This window comes from Paramormyrops kingsleyae, chromosome 10, assembly GCF_048594095.1.
Source record: "Paramormyrops kingsleyae isolate MSU_618 chromosome 10, PKINGS_0.4, whole genome shotgun sequence".
Lineage (NCBI taxonomy): Eukaryota > Metazoa > Chordata > Actinopteri > Osteoglossiformes > Mormyridae > Paramormyrops > Paramormyrops kingsleyae.
The window spans coordinates 35,327,296-35,350,993 of record NC_132806.1 but is presented as its reverse complement, the minus strand read 5'-3'; the positions used below and the strand labels follow the sequence as shown (position 1 = coordinate 35,350,993).

The following is a 23,698-nucleotide window of genomic DNA, read 5'->3' as shown; positions in this document are numbered from 1 at the left end:
GGTCAAACCAAGAGGAGCCAGCCGGCAGCTCTACCAAAGCCACACTGGCAGGGATAGTGCAAACTCACTCTGGATTCAGCAGAGTTAGATCACTGCTGAGAGTGGGTCCTGTTAGCAGGACCGGGACAAATTCCGGGATGAACAGCTATTGTAGAGGATGGCATGATACATGAGCGGCCAAACTATAGATGCCAAGCTATTAGAATGAGCTTTGTGTGATGTAAACAGCGAGCTCCTGCCGAAAGCCACAGGACACCGAGACGAAGAGAGATGACGAAACAAGACAATATTGCAATATTAATAATATAAAATATGAATAAAATATTAATGTTGGAAAATTGCACTTTCCAGCACAGAAGCGTGACCCCTAGCATAGCGGAGCATCGTCAAATGCCGATTTGGGGTACTTCTGTACTTCTGCACGACTGCGTAAACCGTCACGTTCCCGTCAAGTACATTCCGGATTCAGAGATAACACGTGTGCTGCATCCTTATGGGCACATTAGCATATGTTCTTAAATCTCCTATACAGATACCTCTACAAGTTTGAGACTGGTCAGTTCCTATCAGGAAGGACTGCTGGGTCACCGGGAGATGCTGAGGAGCCATCCTCGCTGTCTTCAGGTGCTACTTCGGCTGGGCTTTAGGGAACACCAGATGTGGAAAGCAGTCACAGAGTACTCAACTGGCTGGTCGAAACAAAATCTTGGTCTGGATTTGTACTTTCTGCACCTGAAATATCCACCTCTGGCTAATGCCATTGGATTCATGACTGAAGTGCACTGCTAAATTTGTATTTCAGTATTTCAGTCTAAGTGAAGGAGCTAGCTATTTTAGTAAGAGGAGTCTTGTAATTCCATCTGGGACGTGGCTTAACCACTGCACCATATGCTGGCCTCTATAAACTCATGTGCCACACAGGCGTCAACTGCTCAGCGGAGGCGAGGGTGTGAAGGAGGACGGAAGATGTGCCTCCTCATGTCTGGAGGCGTGTCCATATGGGATGTGGCGCATGCTGGCGCCTTACAGCGCGTCTGTAGATGCATGTGCAGGCGCCTCCAAATGGCTGGAAGAGCTTTCAGAGAATAACAGGTTGAGCAAAGCAGAGAGGATGGTGTGGGCCCGTCTGTTTTGCAAGTACAGCTTGATTGGCTCACTAACACCCAGGCTGAGCCAGTGCCGGGTTACACACTGAGATCACTTTGGTGTGTAATTGTGCTTTGAGAGAGTGAAACACAGGACCTAAGGAAAAACAAAGAAATGTGTCAGTTAAAAATGTTGTCATGGATGCCAGTCCTGTGAGAGGGGCCGTGAGCTTGCTGCCCACACACTGACATCGCCCCACCGATCGCAAATTCAGGGCTGCGCAAACATGAGTCTTAACCCTTGGGGTTTCACACACGCCAAGCTGGCCAGTCTGATCACGGCTCTCCGGCCTGCTCCAGGGGCGTGTAGACACAATGGGTGGGGTTGGGTGACGGGGTGCTCTGCCTTGTAGATTTGGGGGGGTCATTGAAGTAAAGAATGAGACATCAATCATGAACTCCATTGTGGTGCGTGATAGCACTTTCCTTTCTATGTTTTCTTAAACACAGAATGCCGCGCTGCGATAACGGAAGTGTGCTCAGGCCTGGAAGTGCTATGTGAGCGCAGATCAGTGAAGGAGGGGGGGTTGGGGGTGGGGAAAATCAGGCCAAGTGTGAGTACGCCCTTAGGCGAGACAGCAGGAGGGACCAGAAAGGTAAGCAGCTTTAGGAGACGGGAATCCCTCCTCTGAACAAGGCATGGAGACACACTTTAGTCTTACTCTGTTCCTGGATAAAGCACAGGTCCGTTTAAACTGAACCAGCATTTCCATTTGTGAATAGTATAAGAAATTAGTTACTAAAGAATCAAATATAGCAGAGCTAAAACCACTAGCATCAATACAATCAGGCTAACCAGGACAGTGTTAACAAAAACTGCTAAAAAATAAACATTTCTTTCATGGAATGGCATCATCAACCATGATTCCGATTTATCCTCTGCGGTAAATGGCACCTCCACATCCTCCTCTTGAAATAGGAACAAGGGTCATCATGACCCTTCTTAATTTCCCCCTCCCTCCCCTTTAATCCTTAATCCGCTAAATCCTTAATGAGAAATTGACAACTCTCATGAAGGAAATCAAAAGGGTTTACCCTGTCTTGCCAGGACAGTGTGCCATCAAGCAAATAATAATTAAACACACAATTAGCTTAGCGGCAAAGCAAAAAAAAAAAAAACATTAATGCAAGGATGAATTTCAGAAAGAGTGTGGGCAAATACAGTGAGGGGGGGCGTTTTTAATTAGGCCCTGCTGCGTTTCCTTCCATTGTCACGTTCCACTGTTTGTGTGTGTTTTCACCAGCAGTCCTGTAAAGGATGGCTTAGGCCTTAGTTTGCCTTTTCCAAAAGTGCTGCTGGAAGGACTGAATCGCCCCCTGGGAAACTGTCCTTAATTATGCATACAGGCCGCACCCCATCCTTCGCTGTCATAAACTGGGAATTCGTACGTGCCCGTGTTTGCCCAGGGCATTACACTGGCAGATTAGCCGCACGACACCAGAAGATCACACCGCAGTCCCCCGGGCAAAGTGGCAGAGAATGCCTTCATTATCGGTGATTCCTCCGCTTTCCCCAACTATCGGCAAGGCAGGATTATGTAGTGGTTAGAGTGGGGGGGTTAAAGTTCCTCCAGTCTTAAATGTTGCCGTCCAGGAAACACGCGGGGCAGCGTCAAAGCACTCGTCCCAAGCAGGTTGACCACATGCGCTGATTAGCTTAACAGAATGGAGAGGTATGTGCCTTAAGCAGATGGTACTGGTCAGACAGGGCACACTGGTCAGACTGGGCACACTGGGTACTGCAAATCCTTCAATAAGCACATTTAAAAAGATGTTCATCACAAGGAGCTACAGGCTGAATAGCTACCAAAAGCTGCATTGGATTTAAAGTTTAAAATCAGAGGAGAGAAACAGATTTTTAACATGGTAAACATAGTTGATTCTTTGAAGGGCAGCTTGGTTCCGGAAGGCCTCCGGACCAAGTATCCCCAAGGGATGCGTCTGGAGGGGGCCCATCACAGAACTGCTGGAGGGGGCCCTTCACGGAGCCGCTGGCGCGTGCCTTACCCATCCTCCTAGCAGAGTGCCATATAGGTGATGACTCGCCCCTTATTTGATATGAACAGACCTCTCAGATGTCGCCCCACTGCCCGGGATTTGGGTATCCATTATTTATGAAGGATTAGGCCCCTGCCTTGCCTGCCCAGGGTGGGACACAGCGGAGGCCTCATTAGCGCTCTCAGGCACTAAGGCGGGCGTGGCCCACAGGGATTATACGCCGTCGCCATCTGGGTGACACCCACAGACCCACCATTGCCCTGCTTGCCCCCCCCCCGATTAAAGGCCCTTGGAACACCCAGGATGTGCTTCACGCCCTGCGCCAAAAGCAGGGTGAGGCGAATGCTCCCCGAGCTCAGACCTGCTTGTTTTTATATCCATATAAATATTAATAAAAGTACTCGATGGGACTAAATCCTACCACGGTCCCGTAATCTCCCGCGATTGAAAAAGCTGGGAGGAAGCTCCTTTGTGATTCATCATTCCGGAAAAGTCTCAGGTGGAGATGTGCCGGCTAATCCATCAAGATCCGCTTTCTTATTAAATTCCTTCGGATACACTTCCTACCCCTTTAGTGCGGGCCGCTGTCCTTTCTGATGTCATAAATAAACAGATGAATGACGGAAGGGTGACGGCCCTTGACCAGCCGGGAGAACACGTATGTTTGGATGAAACTTTCACCCTGCCTTGGTTTTCAATCCTTTCACGAATACGGGGGGCCTCCACCTACCGCAGCACTTTGGACAGGGTTGCCTGCCAGTGTACGGTATGAAAATGGGGGAGCAGAAACACATAGCAAGACATAGCTATTTTCAGTTTACTGGATCATTTAGATCTCAAGATTAGACGCGATCGTTTTTAATTTCTGTTCTCCATAGGCTGAAGTAAATGCCTGCTTCAGAGATAACAGCATGCATCCCTCATTGTGAAAGACCCGTTTAAGTCCTTCAGTTAACTAGCAGCGAACTGAGCTGTCTCAAAAGCATCTCGTAAGGAAGACATTTAGCAAACACATTCCGTTCACGGTGCCTAACGAGTAGCAGTCTTTACTTATCACTCGCGCTAACAATGATGCTTTAATGAAATGCATCTGAAAGGTGTTTGTCACTTATTTCAATCTAACAGATTTAATGATAGCTGCAAAATATTTAAGGAGGTAGAGGAATAGTTAGATGCACTAGACTATAAAGGAATTCAAGAGTCACCTTAAGTACATGTTTATGGAAGGTGTTATTTAACAAGATTTATCAGGGCTCAATTATCCTAACTCATTACCCAGAATTCTGAGCAACTTTTCAACGAAATGAAATAATGGGAAATAGGGCTGTTGTCTTGCTTATTCATAGTATCATACAAATATACATAAAAAGCAAAAAAGTTTTTCAAGTAACGACATTGCAGAGGAAAAGAGCATGTTGATTTCATATCTTAGCAACCATTTTGATGCCCTTCTGCTAATGGAAGGGAATGGTCCATCCTTCCTGTTTTGCTCCATATATGTTATTAGACGACTGATGGACAGTAATAAATGACACTTAAGAATGTTTTATGCTGAGAAGCTCGAGAGGGAATGTAGTCTCTGCTAGTACACGGGGGATCCACAGAGGAAGGAAGCAGAACTGGGTGTGCAAGACAGTGAAGGCACAAAGAGGGAGGAGGCGCAAGAGGGAGGAGGCGCAAGAAAGAATGGGTGCAAGAGGGAGGAAGCACAGGAAAAATTGAGCGCAAGAGGGAAGAGGCGCAAGAGAGAGTAGGCTCTCGAGAGCAAAACTCTTGGCTGCTGCAATTATTGAAAAACTTCAATGGTGGGGATTTTATCCCATTCATAGGGAGTGAGCGGGCTGGTTCCTGGAGAATAACACAAGGGCCCACTCCGGCATCAGAGAGCACGAGAGGTCCCGTTAAGGTGCACGGAAGGTTTCCATGGATACCAGAAAGCATGCTGCACTGCACTGTTTACTAAAGAGGCGGCTGCTTCAGGGTGTAAAGGGAGCCCACATCTGGGTCTCTGGAAGGAAGGGATGTACATACCCAGGGAAGTAGATAATGGCTAAGCAGCAAAACCGCTGGCATCCTTCTGGAGCATTCACTCCTAGCAGAAGCAGATTGTCAGCGGCCATGGCATGACCTTGGCAGGGACAAGGTCACGAACATGCCTGTCGTGGGGAGGGTGGATTTGTACCAAAGCTGTGTGAACCAACTGGCAGTGCACAGAGCTAACGCTACACAGCTGTAGCTCACTCCCGAGAATCAGCCACCCTCCTCGCTGAGTGGCCCTGCACACCCAACCCGCTGATGTCTGTGAGGTAGGAAGCTTGTGTTTTTCACGTTTGCTCCTCACCAAAGATCCTATTGCCACTCTGTCCCAATCACTCACATAGCAGGTGGGTGTGAGTGCTGGCGAGAGACAAGAGATCAGGACCCACGATGCTCCTCTCAGATCCACCCACCCCCCCCCCCCACGCCAGAACAGGCACCACAAGCAAGACTTCTCCAGTTAATCTTTTTAAGAGCAGTTAATTTCAATTTAATATTATAAAAAAAATGGTTTAGCACAAATGACACATTATATCTGCTAGAGAATCCTACACTAAATAACAAATTCTATTAACACACGCACACCACTGAGGGACATTACTTATCTTTTGAACATATTAATTTGGCCTTTAAGACTAATGCCCCTGTATTCTTACACAGTTATCCACCTAAACAAATGTTCCTTCGTAGAAAAACTTTGCAGATTTCCTTAGATGATAAAGGCAGGGCTCTTAATTACAAGTAATACGTTAACGGCAATACTTTTCATACTTAAATTCCACACTTTATGCAGGATTCTATAAGGCCAAATTGTGACTGTCCATAAATCCATGCAACATTAAATATCTTGTCAGATCACTCCCACATTTTCTTCAAGGTAATAGGTTAGTTATAATATACTTGCACTTATGCAGTTAAACCAAAAAGCACAGCTCCCACACTTGAAGCGTTATCTGCCTCACTTGTATGCCATTCTGGACAAAGGCTTCTGCTAAACAAATGTAAATATAAATGTCCTACAAAGCCTTTAGTTTTCAGACTCTCTCGTTCCATATTTAATGGACTCCTCTCCACTACTTGGGCTGGCAGCTTCAACAGCAAACTTAAATGTGTCCTTGATATGACAGCCATAGCGAAGCTTAAAAGGTGGCTTTGAAACACGAAGGGCCTGAAGAAAAGGCTCCGATGAAAAGTGGCAGAAAATCAGAAGAGAAGCAAAACTTTCGATTCACTGGGTCCCGGCTGTTGCCATGAAAGCGGCCAAGGCTGCAAGGTGAGCTCGCTCTTCGCGAGACTCAAAAACATTCCACGAAAATAAACATAACCCTAAAATGCTTTTCACAGCAAGCGATCGGCTCATCACACCAGCCTCGGCTGTCGATTTTGGCAAGGAGCAGAACTCCCGGACCATGGAGCTGATTTGTACGGCTTCTGCACCACTGCAAAATCGGCACCTGTTCTTAAATTTAAAAAGTCAAATGAAACAAAATGCACTAATCTGTCCATCCATTTGTCTTCTAACTGTGTATCCTGGTCAGGGTCACAGGTAAAATCAATTCTATTCCTAATAAAATTATGACTCCTTATTTTTATATCTAAATATTATTCTTCCTTGCTATCTTTTAAGAGGACCGTAAATGTAAAGATGTAACTAAGGCTGAAAAATGATAAATAATACCAACAAATAATACCAGGAGTGAGATAAAACTAATAGCTAGACTGTATTAATTTTCTGGGTGAATTTGCATTGTGCAGCTGACACATAGATATTTAATGAAACACAAATATACCAACTGGTTACCCCCCCTCCATGAAAAGTTTTAGCAAACATAGCTAAGCCTCTGTTTTTGAGATTATTTTTTATTATTTATGCATAATCAAAAAATCTTTCATAGTGTGATGTTTTCCTGGACATTCTGATGACTGTAAATTACACATAAGTGCCGATGTCAACAGGGACACTCTTCTTGTTCGGTTAGACAGACGTTTTTCTTTTGATGCTGTAGATCATGAAATTTCAATATTACTTCTTTGGCTCGGAATGCTATATACGACCATGACAGCAATGATAGGCTGCCCCAGGGGACAGTGTTTCATACCAGCATTACTATCAGAATTTCACAAGGTTCAGCCTTATCCTTTTGCTCGTCTCATCATGAAAGACCTCTTCCATCCATATTCCATAACCCCTTATTCAGGCAGCAAAGAGAACAAGGTAGGAGACTAAAGCCTAAAGTGTCATTTTAAAAGCGGATTCAAGTTTTCAGGAACATGGGAAACCTCACCAAAGCATCAGCTTTTTCAATTATAAGCTGGAGCAGATCAATGAAGCATGTGTGACGAGGTGTGTGTGTGTCACGTAAGCGGTGTGAGTACTGCATGACACTGCTAAACTGGAGAAGAGAAGGCTGAATTCTAAAGCACAGTCAGACACCTGTCATTACATGCATTTCGATTCATGTTCATGTATTTTTGATGCAAACATGGGCTGCACTGTCTCTCACCCCACGAGGGTCAGGGCTTAGATGGCTGCCCCAGCCATTGTGTGAATAGCACCACTATTATTATTCATTTGTTTTGTTCTGTAAACAAGTTCTTCATAGACTTATGTAGCTTCCTGCAGCTAGTTACGAGAGGTGTTCATTTACAGAGGACACACACCAAGACACACCCCCATTTCTGTACACATGGCATCCTCGCCGCAGTCTTGCTGCACTCCGGCCACGGCCCCGCCAGGCCTGCCACCACCCCGCCAGGCCCGCCATCGCCGCACCACGGCCCCGCCAGGGCTGCCAGGTGAAAGCCATTAGCTGGCGGCGGCCACACGCTTATTCCTCTGCGTGTATCGTGCATCATTTAAACGTTTACCAAACAAGTATGGAAAAGGGGGCTTTTGGAAGACAAACAGCCCTGCTTATTGGTAGCCAGATGCCCGGCCCTCGATATTTCAGGTGTCCCTTTGCCATGTGACAAGCTTCTGACTCACTTCCCACCCGGCCCTTGTTCCGGCAGCAGAAATACATCGATCAGCTTGACTACCTTGAGCTCGCCAGCTACTTATCATTCATCCGGAAAGGTGCCCCCACATTACGTGAAGTGTTTACAACTGGAAACGCTGCGTTTGCCCACCATGTTAATGGATGGCTAGAGAGTAATAGAGACCCTGAAACAGGACTTGAAGATGACGACATCACCAGGGAGACACAATAAGCCCTTCACCTCCAGCCTGCTTTTTCCATCTGCCAGGCCATTCACGGGCACGGAAGACCCACCTGGGGAAGTAATATCCACTCTTGTGAAAAGAGCAGTTCAGGCAGACGTGGAAATACGTAATGAGAGAAAGCTTTGAGAATAAAATCCGGGGCCACTTTCCAGCATCTCACAAACGAAACAAACAGCGGACGTGGGATCAGCACCCTGGGGAGAAGGCAGTGTTTCAGGGCACCAGGCAAGATAACAGGAATGGAAATCCTGGGGTGCCATGTATATATTAAGATTAACACAGCAGCCCTGCCCATCACGGCCCCCAGCTCTTGGCCTCCTGCCGCCCCTCCCAAACACGCTCATTTGTGTATGATACCGGTGGAGTGCAGACTTCCTGTCACGGGATTAACTCTGATAACACACATACTTAAAAATGTTATCAGGGTGTCTTCATAAATGTCAGATAATGTCACCGTCATCATTTTTTTTTTTTTTAACAAGAAGCAGATTAGAGTGTGAGTCACACCATGCAGAAAAATCTGTAAGCCTGAGACTGAGGACTGCACCTAACTGGATGCATGCTGAATGAAAGATTGCAGGGTGCGCATGTTTTCGCTGCACCCTTATCCAAGTCCTGCATGCTTTAGGGTGCACTGTCAGTCTCAGGGGGCACTAATACATGTTAAGTTTTGCTGAGATTATGATCCAGAGCATTTCCCTTGATGATGTCCATCTTAAGACCCTACCCCCTCCCCCCTCCCAGTTAGGGTCTTGGAGTACCTCCGAGACAGAGCACAGCTGGTCCTGATCCACCATTATCTTCTGGAACGGCCCCTACTAATCCGGGGGCCTTCCGCCATTATTATCTGAAACGGCTCCTGCTAATCCGGGGGCCTTCCGCCATTATTATCTGAAACGGCCCTGCTAATCCGGGGGCCTTCCGCCATTATTGTCTGAAACGGCCCCTGCTAATCCGGGGGCCTTCCGCCATTATTGTCTGAAACGGCTCCTGCTAATCCGGGGGCCTTCCGCCATTATTGTCTGAAACGGCCCCGCTAATCCGGGGCCTTCCGCCATTATTGTCTGAAACGGCTCCTGCTAATCCGGGGGCCTTCCGCCATTATTGTCTGAAACGGCTCCTGCTAATCCGGGGGCCTTCCGCCATTATTGTCTGAAACGGCTCCTGCCAATCTGGGGGCCTTCCGCCATTATTGTCTGAAACGGCTCCTGCTAATCCGGGGGCCTTCCGCCATTATTGTCTGAAACGGCCCCGCTAATCCGGGGGCCTTCCGCCATTATTGTCTGAAACGGCCCTGCTAATCCGGGGGCCTTCCGCCATTATTGTCTGAAACGGCCCTGCTAATCCGGGGGCCTTCCGCCATTATTGTCTGAAACGGCTCCTGCTAATCCGGGGGCCTTCCGCCATTATTGTCTGAAACGGCTCCTGCCAATCCGGGGGCCTTCCGCCATTATTGTCTGAAATGGCTCCTGCTAATCCGGGGGCCTTCCGCCATTATTGTCTGAAACGGCTCCTGCTAATCCGGGGCCTTCCGCCATTATTGTCTGAAACGGCTCCTGCTAATCCGGGGGCCTTCCGCCATTATTGTCTGAAACGGCTCCTGCCAATCCGGGGGCCTTCCGCCATTATTGTCTGAAACGGCTCCTGCCAATCCGGGGGCCTTCCGCCATCATTGTCTGAAATGGCTCCTGCCAATCCAGGGCCTTCCGCCATTATTGTCTGAAACGGCTCCTGCTAATCCGGGGGCCTTCCGCCATTATTGTCTGAAACGGCTCCTGCCAATCCGGGGGCCTTCCGCCATTATTGTCTGAAACGGCTCCTGCCAATCCGGGGGCCTTCCGCCATCATTGTCTGAAATGGCTCCTGCCAATCCAGGGCCTTCCGCCATTATTGTCTGAAACGGCTCCTGCTAATCCGGGGGCCTTCCGCCATCATTGTCTGAAACGGCTCCTGCTAATCCGGGGGCCTTCCGCCATTATTGTCTGAAACGGCTCCTGCCAATCCGGGGGCCTTCCGCCATTATTGTCTGAAATGGCTCCTGCTAATCCGGGGGCCTTCCGCCATTATTGTCTGAAACGGCTCCTGCTAATCCGGGGCCTTCCGCCATTATTGTCTGAAACGGCTCCTGCCAATCCGGGGGCCTTCCGCCATTATTGTCTGAAACGGCTCCTGCTAATCCGGGGCCTTCCGCCATTATTGTCTGAAACGGCTCCTGCCAATCCGGGGGCCTTCCGCCATTATTGTCTGAAATGGCTCCTGCTAATCCGGGGGCCTTCCGCCATTATTGTCTGAAACGGCTCCTGCTAATCCGGGGCCTTCCGCCATTATTGTCTGAAACGGCTCCTGCCAATCCGGGGGCCTTCCGCCATTATTGTCTGAAACGGCTCCTGCTAACCCGGGGCCTTCCGCCATTATTGTCTGAAACGGCTCCTGCCAATCCGGGGGCCTTCCGCCATTATTGTCTGAAACGGCTCCTGCCAATCCGGGGGCCTTCCGCCATTATTGTCTGAAACGGCTCCTGCTAATCCGGGGGCCTTCCGCCATTATTGTCTGAAACGGCTCCTGCTAATCCGGGGGCCTTCTGCCATTATTGTCTGAAACAGCTCCTGCTAATCCGGGGGCCTTCTGCCATTATTGTCTGAAACGGCTCCTGCCAATCCGGGGGCCTTCCGCCATTATTGTCTGAAACGGCTCCTGCCAATCCGGGGGCCTTCCGCCATCATTGTCTGAAATGGCTCCTGCCAATCCAGGGCCTTCCGCCATTATTGTCTGAAACGGCTCCTGCTAATCCGGGGCCTTCCGCCATTATTGTCTGAAATGGCTCCTGCTAAATCGGGGGCCTTCCGCCATTATTGTCTGAAACGGCTCCTGCCAATCCGGGGGCCTTCCGCCATTATTGTCTGAAACGGCTCCTGCCAATCCGGGGGCCTTCCGCCATTATTGTCTGAAATGGCTCCTGCTAATCCGGGGGCCTTCCGCCATTATTGTCTGAAACGGCTCCTGCCAATCCGGGGGCCTTCCGCCATCATTGTCTGAAATGGCTCCTGCCAATCCAGGGCCTTCCGCCATTATTGTCTGAATGCGCCTAATGTGCAGGACTTCCATGGTTATTGTCTGATGGGTGCTGTTAACGCTACAGGACAAACAGATACTCCATGCTCATTAACAAATCAGTGCAGAACTCCTTTTAATTAATAATGGAATCAATTAATTCATAGCAAGAGCATAGAGCTGTCTGAGTGGGACACTTCCAGGCAGGGCTGGCCCCATGTGGGGGGTCTCCTGGTTGCTTTCGTCTCCTCCCACCAGCCAGACACACCAGATCAGATACCAAAATAACTGCGCATCTCTAGCCCATATAACTCACTTTGGGTAATATAAGTCTGCCAGACAAGTCAGCTGGTTCTCTGGGAAAATGATTGGGGTTAAAGACTTAGTACTATAACCCAAATGTTACTGGTTTAAGTCCCAAGAGAGCCTCTACTCTGCTAGCATCAGAGAAGCAGTTAGCCTGGTTAACCCCGGAAAAATATCCACCCCTGTCAAATTACTCGTAGCCGTTTCCCATTTGAGGCTCATTACATGTGACCCCTAGTGTTAGACTTATCAATGGTTCACACCAATTCCTTATGTAGTCCGCATTATCAGTGTATACAGTATGTGTGTCTGCCCTCACCCTGTTCCTTGTCGGTCATTGTTTATATAGCTGTTAGTGTTAGTGCTAGTGCTGTGAGTTAGTATTGGTGTTGTTACCTGTTATGCTTCCTATGTCTGTGGTTAGTCCTGGTTCCTCCTGGTTGCCTCCTATCTCCTGTTTGACCTGGTTTCTCCTGTTTGACCTCCTGTTTTGACACATGGTTATCTATAATCTCCTTCCTGAGCTCCTCAGACAGCTCTCTCCTCTGCTTTCTCTGGTCCATGTTCAGTGTGGTGCACACAGTGATACCATTCAACACAGTAGCATGTTCTTCCCCTTTAAAAAGGCTGAATGGCTGATGAAAAGCATGAAGGTACCTGTGATACTAATTAAGGTTAAACACTTAGTTTGAAACATGACTATAATGCAAGGATAAGTAGGTACCAGCAAATCTGCCCATACTGTTTTAGCATATCTTTGTAAAATAGATAACAAATGATTTCTTTTCACAATTTTATTCATTTACTCTATCACATACTAAAGGCATGCAGGTATATATTAGACAATTGCTTTTAATTGAATCACTTTTCAGGAGAAATGAAGCATTGTTTCAATGAGCTGTAGGGGTACCAACAAATTTTTTTTTTGATCAAGACAGAAAACGAGATCATGGAACACCTATACTGGCCTCATTGCATTGGCTCCCAGTCCAGTATACAGTTCAAAGTTTTCCTGATTATCTTTAAGGCTTTGAATGGGTCATGTCCCCCATATGTTACAGACAGCAGAGGTCATCAGACACACTTTTACTTTCTGTACCACAAGCCTGGCATAATGGGAAAGGTGACTATGCTGCTGCTTTGTACCTAAACTCTGGAATACCTTCCACTGGGGATTAGGTCCTCTCCTTCAATCTCTATTTTTAAATCATGATTAAAAATCCATTTTTATAGATTGGCTTTTAGTGCTGATTGTTGACAATCTTATTTTATTATTTTGACCCTTGGTTGTATTGTATTTTAACTATTTATGGTGTTGTGTTAATTATGTTTTGTTTGTGCTAATTTTGTATGGCACTTTGGAAAACTTTGGTTGTTTCAGAGACTCAAACCCTGGTCCCAGAGCTGTGAGACACCAGTATTAAGCACTGCACCACCACGCTGCCCATATTCATTATGTTATTATCAGATAGATGTCATGTATAATACAAATACATAACGATTCAGAAAACAAATTTTAATATACATACTTTCATGGTGCAGCAAACTAGCTATGACAATAGGACCTAACCACTGAATCACTTTCAGGAGAAATGAAGCATTGTTTCAATGAGCTGTAAGGACGCCAACATTGTGTGCATCCTGAAACCTTCTTGGCATGCTCACTGACTGCTCTGTCATATTTTAATTTCAGGTGGATCATCAATTGTGTTATGTTCAAAAACTAGACACTCCCCGGGTTACAGTGGTGTGTGTTACGATACTTCCACTTTACAACTGGTAAAGTTATGGAGGCTATAATCAAACAGAAAATGGTAGATTACCTGGACTCTAACATTTTGAGGGATAGCCAGCATGGATTTAGGAGAGGTAGATCCTGTTTAACAAATCTGTTGGAGTTTTTTGAGGAAGCTACTCAGGAAGTTGATGATAAGAAGGCCTATGATGTCATCTACTTAGATTTCCAAGAGGCTCTCACTTAAACTCAAAGCGGCAGGTATTTTAGGAACTGTAGCGACCTGGATTGATAACTGGTTAACGGATAGGAAGCAGCGAGTAGTTATAAGAGGCACAATGTCACAGTGGGCCTGCGTTCATAGTGGGGTACCGCAGGGTTCAATTTTAGGACCACTATTGTTCTTAATTTACATAAATGATATAGACACCAATATATACAGTAAACTGGTGAAATTTGCAGATGACACCAAGGTGGGTGGTGTAGCAGATACTGAACTAGCGGCTCAGCAGCTACAGCGGGATCTTAATTTAATTAGTGACTGGGCCGAAACCTGGCAGATGAAATTTAACATAGACAAATGTAAGGTACTCCATGTAGGGAGCAGAAATATAAAGTACAGGTATTTTATGGGACCTACTGAAATAAAGGTAGCTGATTATGAGAAAGATCTTGGTGTGTATGTTGATGCTTCCATGCTTCATTCTCGCCAGGGCGGGGAAGCAATAAAAAAGGCCAATAGGATGTTGGGGTATATCTCCAGGTGTGTGGAGTTTAAGTCAAGGGAGGTAATGCTAAGATTATACAATTCCTTGGTGAGACCTCACCTAGAATATTGTGTGCAGGTTTGGTCACCATATCTTAAAAAGGACATTGCGGCCTTAGAAAAGGTGCAGCGTAGGGCCACAAGAATGATTCCTGGTCTTAGAGGAATGTCATACGAGGAAAGGTTAGTTGAGCTAAATCTGTTCAGCCTCAAGCAAAGGAGACTGAGGGGGGACATGATCCAGGTCTATAAGATTCTAACAGGTTTGGATGCTGTTCAACCGAATAGTTACTTCAGCATTAGTTCAAATACAAGAACTTGTGGCCATAGGTGGAAATTAGCGGGAGAACATTTCAAACTGGATTTAAGGAAGCACTTCTTTACACAGCGTGTAGTCAGAGTATGGAATAGTCTTCCTGATAACGTAGTGCAAGCTGAATCCTTGGGTTCCTTTAAATCAGAGCTAGATAAGATTTTAACAACTCTGAGCTATTAGTTAAGTTCTCCCCAAGCGAGCTTGATGGGCCGAATGGCCTCCTCTCGTTTGTATAGTTCTTATGTTCTTACAATGGGTATTCCATTCTGTTTTTCATTTTCAGCACATTATACAGTATACTACTGGAGACATTCAACATTTTAGTATAAAATAGGCTTTTTGATAATGATTTTGCCCAATTGCAGGCTATTGTAAGTGTTCTAAGCATGTTTAAGGTAGGCTAGGCTATAGCGTTTGTTAAGTGTACTGTATTACAATGCATGTTCGCCTTACAATATTTTTGCCTTACGATAGGTTTATCGGAACGTAACCCCATCGTAACCCGGGGAGCGTCTGTATTACTGTTTTAAACAGAGTTACGGTTGCCAGTTAAAGCTATGGAGGACTGAAAAGATTTTAAATTGATTTTATAATTACATTTTATTAGCCGTGATGTTCCTTTACTAAGTTAATAAGAAAATTTAGTACTCCAAATATTTTTTTATGTGTATGCTTTCTTCAGAAAAATGTTTCTGTTACACACTTGAGTATTCTGAGTACTTGAGTACAATTAAAAGAAAAATCTGCCTGCATTTGGGGCTGTGTGGCGAGAGGAGGCGCTGTGTTGCCTGGGCTCACGGACTGCTCTGTCCCACTTAATTTTAGGAAGAATCTACAGCCACCACAGACTGCAGCTGTTCTTCATGATCCAAATCTCAGTGGCTGCACTCCGCTAAATCCCACCCCCAGGAGTGGTGTGTTAATGGCTCCACACACCTGGCAGTCAGCCTCGGTAACAGATACACGTTCCCTGCCCTGGGCCCGACGTCGCACTGGGGTCTTACACATGGTCTGGGGTTTAAGGTGGGTGGGGCTCCTACCTGCTGCCTCATACCCATTTTAGCAAAGTCAGGAGGTGTTTCTTTGCTGGTCATGTTGGTCATGGCAGGATTACAGTTAACCGGCGCTGTCCATAAGGCGGTCCCTAGCTGCTCTGGCCAGGCACTGCCCCGTTTAGCAAAATGCTAATTTGTGAGATTGCGACCCAAGGCTGTTCCTGACCTCCTTATACTCGTGGAGGAGACACACTTCCATTTCCTCAACTGTAGCTGACAGGGAGCCCCCCCCCCCCCCCGACTTAGTACCTTCCTGACGCCCTTGCGTCGGATTGCATCACCGCTCCCATGCCCTCCACACATGGCATGCGCTAACTGCTCATGGTGCCGCTCCTTCTCAGCTGAATGCGATTAGCGTGCTGCCCCCCCCCCCCCCCGCGCGTGTCACGTCATGCGGCTTGCACTGCATTTTCACTGCCGGGTCGCTCGCTTGACTGTGCTGTGAGTACTTGCTTCCTTGTGTATGTGTTACTACCACGTTATTAATGGTATCTCACCAATATGTTTTTTTCTGCTGGTTTTTTTTATGTCACATGTACATGGTTTTCTGACAGCTAGTTATATAAATACTGCTATGAACGTTACATTATAACTGCCAGGACACGTTCACCACGGTTCTGTCACTGTCGAGGTGGCCTGCTGGCATCACACCTCTGGGTTAGAGGTTCGAATCCCACTTCTGTTTGTGTGTGGAGTTTGTATGTTCTGCCTGTGTTGCATATGTTTCTTCCCACAGTTACAGTAGGTCATCTGGTGTGTCTAAATTGGCAGAGGTATGTACTTCTGCCTTATGCTCCAGGATACACAGTGACCCTGACTAGGATAAGATAGATGGATGGATGGACTATCATGGATGGATGGACTGTAAAGTAACAGCACTGTTACTGGGCTGTCATGTCTCAGTACAGTCTCTGTCATGTCTCAGTACAGTCTCTGTCATGTCTCAGTACAGTAACAGAGATCAGTGATGGTGTTACGTATATAAAGGTAAGGAGAGGAAGAACGGAGAGGTTAACAAAGCAAGGCACCCTGGGAAGATGGGGGGGGGGGGGGTGATTTATATACACCCACACCCCAGGCAGGAATTCCACATCCTCATAAATGTGCAGACTATTAAATGAGGAGCAGGGGCTGGTGCTGGATTGGGTAATTAATCATGGGGATATACAGGTGGAAGGAATGTGGGTGGGGAGGGGGGGTGTACCATGACCTCTATTCTGTACAGGGACAAATCCCATTTCTCCCTCTGGCCCTCCGCCCCCACCCCCCCAAACCACACTTGTGAAACTCCACTTCATCTCTAAATGCTGCAGGTCGACCGGTTTGCTGTTCTGTGTCGCTGACCCTCCCCTATCCACAGCCCCCCCACTCACTCCGTCTGATGTAAGTCCGCGCCAAGCGAGCGTGTCTGAGAACATCGCCCAAAATGGTCGCACTCTCTTCCGCCCTGCAATCCTGCACGTCTCCCCATGGGCTGCCGTATCTCCGTGGAGACACCACGCACGTCAGCTGCCCTGCACACTCACACGTGGGGCGCCTCGCCAGAAATGGGGGCATTGAGAAAAAATCAGACTTCAGCTCCCCACATATCCTCCAGATTCCAGTCCTGTGATCAATCCAGACTGACGCCGCAAGCAGAAGACAATGGGAGGGCACCTGCAATGGGCCTGCAGTCATGAACCGGCTCTTCTTCTTCCACTCGAAAGTGCTGCAGGAACACCTCCTGTCTCTAATGGCGCTTTTCCACTGCATAGTACGGCACAGCACGGTTCAGTACAGCTCACCTTGGTTTGGCTCAGTTTGCATTTCGACTGCAGTTTAGTGCCGCTTTAGAGTGGGCGGGATTATTCACGTGTCGTTATAGTTGCGCCGCCTCTATTGCCGTGACATCATCGTAAATGCGCCACAAACAAACACACAACAATGGAGCATATCGACGGAATGGTGTTCTTCATTTTCGGCATGTGGATGTTTTTAACAGCAAGACCATTTTTAGTTAAAACAAAATGGTGCGTCCGAACCTTCGCTGGCTGTGCTAAAAATCTAGCGGGTCTGTTGTGTCTCGTGTCGCAAGTTCAGTGACGCAGTAATGACGATTTTCTCCGGCCAATCAGTGACCAGTAGAGTTTACACGTCACGTTTTGGTAACGGTTCGGCGCGCTTGGAACCTCGGCTGAGGTGGTACTAAAAAAAGGACCAGGTACCAGGTACTGTTCCCAGTGGAAAACCCCCCAAAAGTGAGCTGAACTGAACCGTGTCGTGCCGTACTATGCAGTGGAAAAGCGCCATAAGCAGTCTCTGGTACCGGGAAGGGGGGGGGGACTGGCTGAAAAGGACCCCCTATTGCGGCTTGGCTGGAGGTCATCCTCCACGCTGACTGCAGGGTGGGCTTAATGCTCAAAGGACCCCCTATTGCGGCTTGGCTGGAGGTCATCCTCCACGCTGACTGCAGGGTGGGCCTAATGCTCAAACGCAAGGTGAGGTGAGGTATTTACAGCCCCAGTGACCTTCGTAAACAGACAGTGATTCTCATAAATGCTGTTTAGGAGAGGAGCTTCCTCTCGGCCTTCTGTAAAAAGCCAAACCGTCACAATCCCTCTCCCATTCTACTCTCGCCATCCTCCATCAGTCAAGATAAGAAATGTGACTTTGCCCTGGGATTACAGCACCTTCAAAGCACAATCATAAAACGACATGGGCGTGAAGCCAACCTGGACTCAGCTGACGCCAGAGAGGCCCCTGATACAACCAGAGAAATGCATCAGAGCTCATAAAAGGTAGACTGCGCACCAGCAAGGGCCCCGTTTGGCAACTTATTTCCCGCAGGGTCGTCCCCTACTGTAAACACGCCGGGAGATAAAATTAAGGTCTCGCTCCACAAATCTGCCAGATCTCGATCCATCATCTTGCATTAAGACAGGGGATGGGGCCAGAAGTGAAAACATGGCCCCCCAACATGGCACTTTGTGCTTACGGCCGTGCTTAACGGCGAAGGGCGTAAATCCTTCGGTGGACGGTGTCCTTTACAGAAGACAAAGCAGCAGGGCGTTTTACAGCTCGTTAGAGGACCTGTCAGATCACGAGCCCAGAACAGACACCCAACAGACACTGGGGCAAAAAACCGTAACTTTTATTTCATCCATTGTAAAAATTCAATTTGGGCTGAGATCCAATGCATCCCTGCTTTGACCAAGGCATTAATCACATTTTTAATTTGGTTCAGGGAGACATTTTAGAGCCGCAGAGTGTCCACACTGACGGCCATAATTCATGATTAAGGCCAAGTCAAAGATGACAATAAAGCAAAGCCGACGTCTCTGACTGCAGCAGCCAGACGTGAGAGGCTCTGTGACGTCACACGGTGGGACAGCGGCCCCTGAGATCTCATCCATCTGACTATCTTCTTTAATGATAATATTCTAATATCACAGGCATCTGTGCAATCTGCATGCCATTCTGCGTCTAAGAGGATGGTATATTCCACACAGACTGACTGTGCCGAGGCCCAGATTTCACTCAAATCGCAACCTTTGATTCTACATGAGGAAATATTACACCACTCTCTCTGTCAATACCGGTATGATGTCATGGCAACAAAGTGTGTCAAGCATTTGATTTGGCATTTAGTAAATCTCTTTCTTCTTGATGTGTTGCTCTAGTTAGAATTTAGTTATCAGAGGTCATTGTTGACACACCACAGCACACAACAACGAAATGTGTCCTCTGCATTTAACTCATATGTGACGTCGTGACATAGCTGGGGGCAGTTAATTCAGCGCCTGGGGAGTTACAGTACTTATTTGCTTATATATATATACACACACACACACACACACACACACACACACACACACACACATACTATCCTCCCTTCTTTTTCTTTTCCAGAGACTCCACTGCAAAACGTTTATTTTTCATTTTCATTTCTTAAGATACCAAGGACAAGGTTTAATTTGAGGGCGACCGAAGGCTCCCTTGCTGCGTCTCGGAGCGGTGTAGACACAGCAAAGTGCCACCACCGGCTCCTACCAGTAAATCTCACCCTCAGTTTATACTGCGTGTATTTTTGCTTAGCAGATCACTTTGGGCAAATTATTAGCTCTATGATATATGCATCCAATCTCAAACACATTAAAAGCATGAAGAGATTTAGGTAATTCATGCAGCTGTCGCTGGCGTTTCGGCACACCGATACATCCCGCACCACGCGGCTCTGATGGCTGACACAGGATCCATTTAACGCCGGCGTCTCATAAGAACATAAGAACATAAGAGGATGTCCTGTTGTTTTCATTCATCTTAACAGGACGCTGAGATGGGCATGCCTTTAATGGCAGGTGACTCATCGTTAGGAGTGCGAACTACACTCTTGCCAATGAGGACCAAATGAGGCACATACTGTAGATTGGGGGGGGGGGGCAGGGCAAGGACGGGGGAGGGGCAGGGCAAGGACGGGGGAGGGGGATGGAGCGCTCACAGCCCCTGTTGCCATCCCGTGGGGGCCCGTCATGGAGCAGGAAGAGCCGGACAGATGGAGCAGACACACTGGTGAGCAGAAGGGCAAAGAGGCGAGGGCATCAGGGGAATGTGTAAGGCTGCAGAAGTCTCTGTCCTGCACCACGCTATCATTGCGAGGCATTACCATGGGCCACTTAGCATATACACTGAACAGCCATAAGATTAAAACCAGTGACAGGTGAAGTGCAAAACATTGATTAACTCATTACAATGGTGCTTGTCAAGGGTCCTATTATATACTAGGCAAGGGAACAGTCAGTTCTTGGTGTTGATGTGCTGGAAGAGGGAAAAATGGGGAAGCGTAAGGATCTGAGAGACTTTGACAAGGGCCAAATTGTGATAGCTAGACTGGGTCAGAGTATCTCCAAAACGGCAGGTGGGGTGTTCCTGGGATGCAGTGATCAGTACCTACCAAAATTGGCTCAAGAAGGCCAACCAGTGGACTTCTACTTGTACTACTGTAGCACAAAATTAATGCTGGCTATGATAGAAAGGTGTCAGAAGACTTTTGCAGCTTGACCAGTCAGAGTGCTCGTGTTGACCTCTGTCCATTGCCGAAAGCTGTGAGTTTGCTCATGTTTTCTGTTGCTTCATGTGTGGACGGCCAGATGTGTGCATCATTCATCTAGGAAAGAGATGGCACCAAGATGCACAATGGAGGAAAGCAAGCCTGCGGAGGCAGTGTGATACTTTAGGCAATGTTCAGCTGGGGAACTTTGGCTCCTGGCATTCATGTGGATGTTACTTTGACACGTACCACCTACCTAAACATTGTTGCAGACCAACTACATCCCTTCATGGTAAGAGTATTCCCTGATGCCAGTGGCCTCTTTCAGCAGGGCAATGTGCCCTGCGACACTGCAAAAAGTGTTCAGGAATGGCTTGAGGAACATGCAAAAGAGTTCAAGGTGCTGACTTGGCCTCCAGATTCTCCAGATCTCAATCTGATCAGGCATCAGTGGGATGTGCTGGACAAACAAGTCCGATCCATGGAGGCTCCACCTCGCAGCTTACAGGATTTAAATGATCTGCTGCTAATGTCTTGATGCCAGATAACACAGGACACCTTCAGAGGTCTTGTGGAATCCATGCCTCGACGCGTCAGAGCTGCTTTGTTAGCACAAAGGGGACCTACATAATATCAGGCAGGTGGTTTTAATGTTATGGCTGTCCCGTGCATCTGTTTCTTTATATAACGTCTAGGTGGGCACGTGAGGACCACAACTCATGACCAACCGATGAACTCTACCTAGACAGGCCACGCTAGTGCAACCTTTAACCCAAGAGCTCAAAATCACTGCAGTGCAATGAACCACTGCCCCCTGGCAGAGCGGAGGTGAATTTCTTGGTGAGCCACTAAAGGCATCCAACCTTAACGGAACTCCGCTCCAAGACTCTCCCCATGATGTTCTTTCTGCTGCCCTGGTGCCGACTGGGGACAGATCCTTAATTATTTACCCAGATTAACCTGAGTGCTCAGTTGATGAAGGTAAACATATGCTGCAGGTATTCAAAGTATCCTTATCTGGAGAGACCAAGAAAATCAGCAGGAATTTGTTGCCCAGGAAGACAGATGGATTATTCCAAGTTTAGAATGAGCTTCCATCAAAGGGGGCTTACTTAAGAAAATGATGAACAGACCACAGAGAAATAAACAGTATTTTATATATAATATATAAAGGAAATCAAATCTGAGTCTTGTTGCATGGGTCTATTACAAGGGTAAATCCATTTTCAGTACCTAAGAAATAAATTAGATCAAAGGGAAAAAGACATCATGATCCTGCAGAGCTATCTGAGCCCAGTCTAAAATTAATTCAGCTTTTTGAGTTTTGCCCAAGGAAATTTCACAAATTAAAAGGTGCTGGTTTGAAGTTTGGGAACCACTGCCTGGGCCAGACAGGGCGCCTGCAGTGGTTGCCGTGCCGACAAGCCCATCGCGAGAGACTAGCCGGCATCCCCACTTTGCGACTGCGATAGCTGCTAACACCCGTCAGCACGAACAGGACGCACGCACCTGAAGCATTCCACATGCAAGTTTCTCAAGGTAGAGCAGAAGCAGTCAGGCTAAGCAAAGGAAACAAGCACATCAAGTAAAGCTTACCCTCACTCTGCTCGTCATACCTCTCAGCTATGCCATCGGTCCGGGACCCGTAGTACGAGGCAATAACTGCTCATTCCACAAGCTGTTATCAGGTGAGTTTTAGTGGTCGTCCTGATAGAACAGAGAGAGGTATAGCTAACTAAACATTAAACATTGCACAGCCTGGCTAGTGGCCACTACAGCTGTCCCTGTCCACCGAGTTTCATCACAGGCAGCGTTTGCTGCAGAGACGGGCACATAGACACTAATGAGTCCACAAATTACTCCAAATGAGTACAAATTTGGAAATAGCAGCAGCTCACCCAAACACGAACTTCCGGCCGTATGGACATCTGTCTCATTAACGATTCCCAAATCCCTCCCGAACTAAATCGGTGGGTGTTGATGGTGAAATGAACATTTATGCCTGTTTTTTAAAGAAAAGTTGTTCGTCCATCTTAATGGGAGGGGCCATTATCATGGTGATGGTGAGACGACAGAAGAAGGAAACAGGGAGAATCGAGAACTCAACATCTGCCCCCAGAAAAGACACAAAACACACACACACACTCACATACACGGAATAGGATGTGCCGTTAGCACTAGGACCAGGACTGCATTCAGTCAAATGCTGTTATTGCTAAACTGCACCCTCCATCCCCAAAGCTCTTTATACTAATTGCTTGATTTCTAATCAAATATTTGCATCCGGTTTGCTTAATGGATATTTTGCAGTTTATCTCCTGCCACTTACATATTTATTTTACCTGCTGGGTATTTTTTGGAGGAGGTTTTTTAAAATGTTAAAAAGGCTTGTTCTGTGAGAATGGAGGTGAATCCCTGGGATTTGCTGGAACAGAATGGCCAGAAGTAGGGAAAAGGCCCACTGCTAATTAAGTGTGGAGTGGGGGCTTGTGAGATGAGGCGTTGAAATCCCGCCTCTCAGAGGTGAACCACAGTGCACACTTTGTTTGCAGTTGGGCGCTCACTGGCAAACCGCTGCTCCACACACGACCTTGATAACTGAAAAGCTGGTTTGAATTCTACCCAAGAGTATTTTTTTGTGTCACTTATGATTGATCCAAAATAACACCAGTGCACTGCAGTATTTCTGAAGTGATGATTCTCCTCTGTGACCATGTGATCTCTTCACCATAACCATGATCCAAGAAGCAGAGTTACTTAAGACTGAGAGCCTCTCCAACAACCTCGTGGCTAATACAGTTAGCCTTGTTCCTGGAGAGCAGAGCTGTGTGTACCTTCCTCCTGTGATCCCCCAGTTCCTTCCTGTAAATCATTACAAAAGCACAGCAAATGACAGGTGTAGATCCAGCGATGTTGCTGCTCCACCAGCTGATTCATAGATCAGCTGGATATTTCCTTCCAGAAAGTTTTGAAAGCAGGAGGTTAACATTACTAACGGCTTTCCCTTCAGGTTATCGAAAAAGGGAGTTTTCAGTTCCCT

At 47.1% G+C, this 23,698-nt stretch overlaps 1 long non-coding RNA gene across 1 annotated transcript in view; it reads right to left on the bottom strand.

Annotated features, from left to right (window-relative positions):
* Positions 1 to 23,698, bottom strand: part of LOC111848941 (uncharacterized) — a 75,209-nt gene that overhangs the window by 292 nt on the left and 51,219 nt on the right. The gene's annotated exons all lie outside the window — the stretch shown is intronic.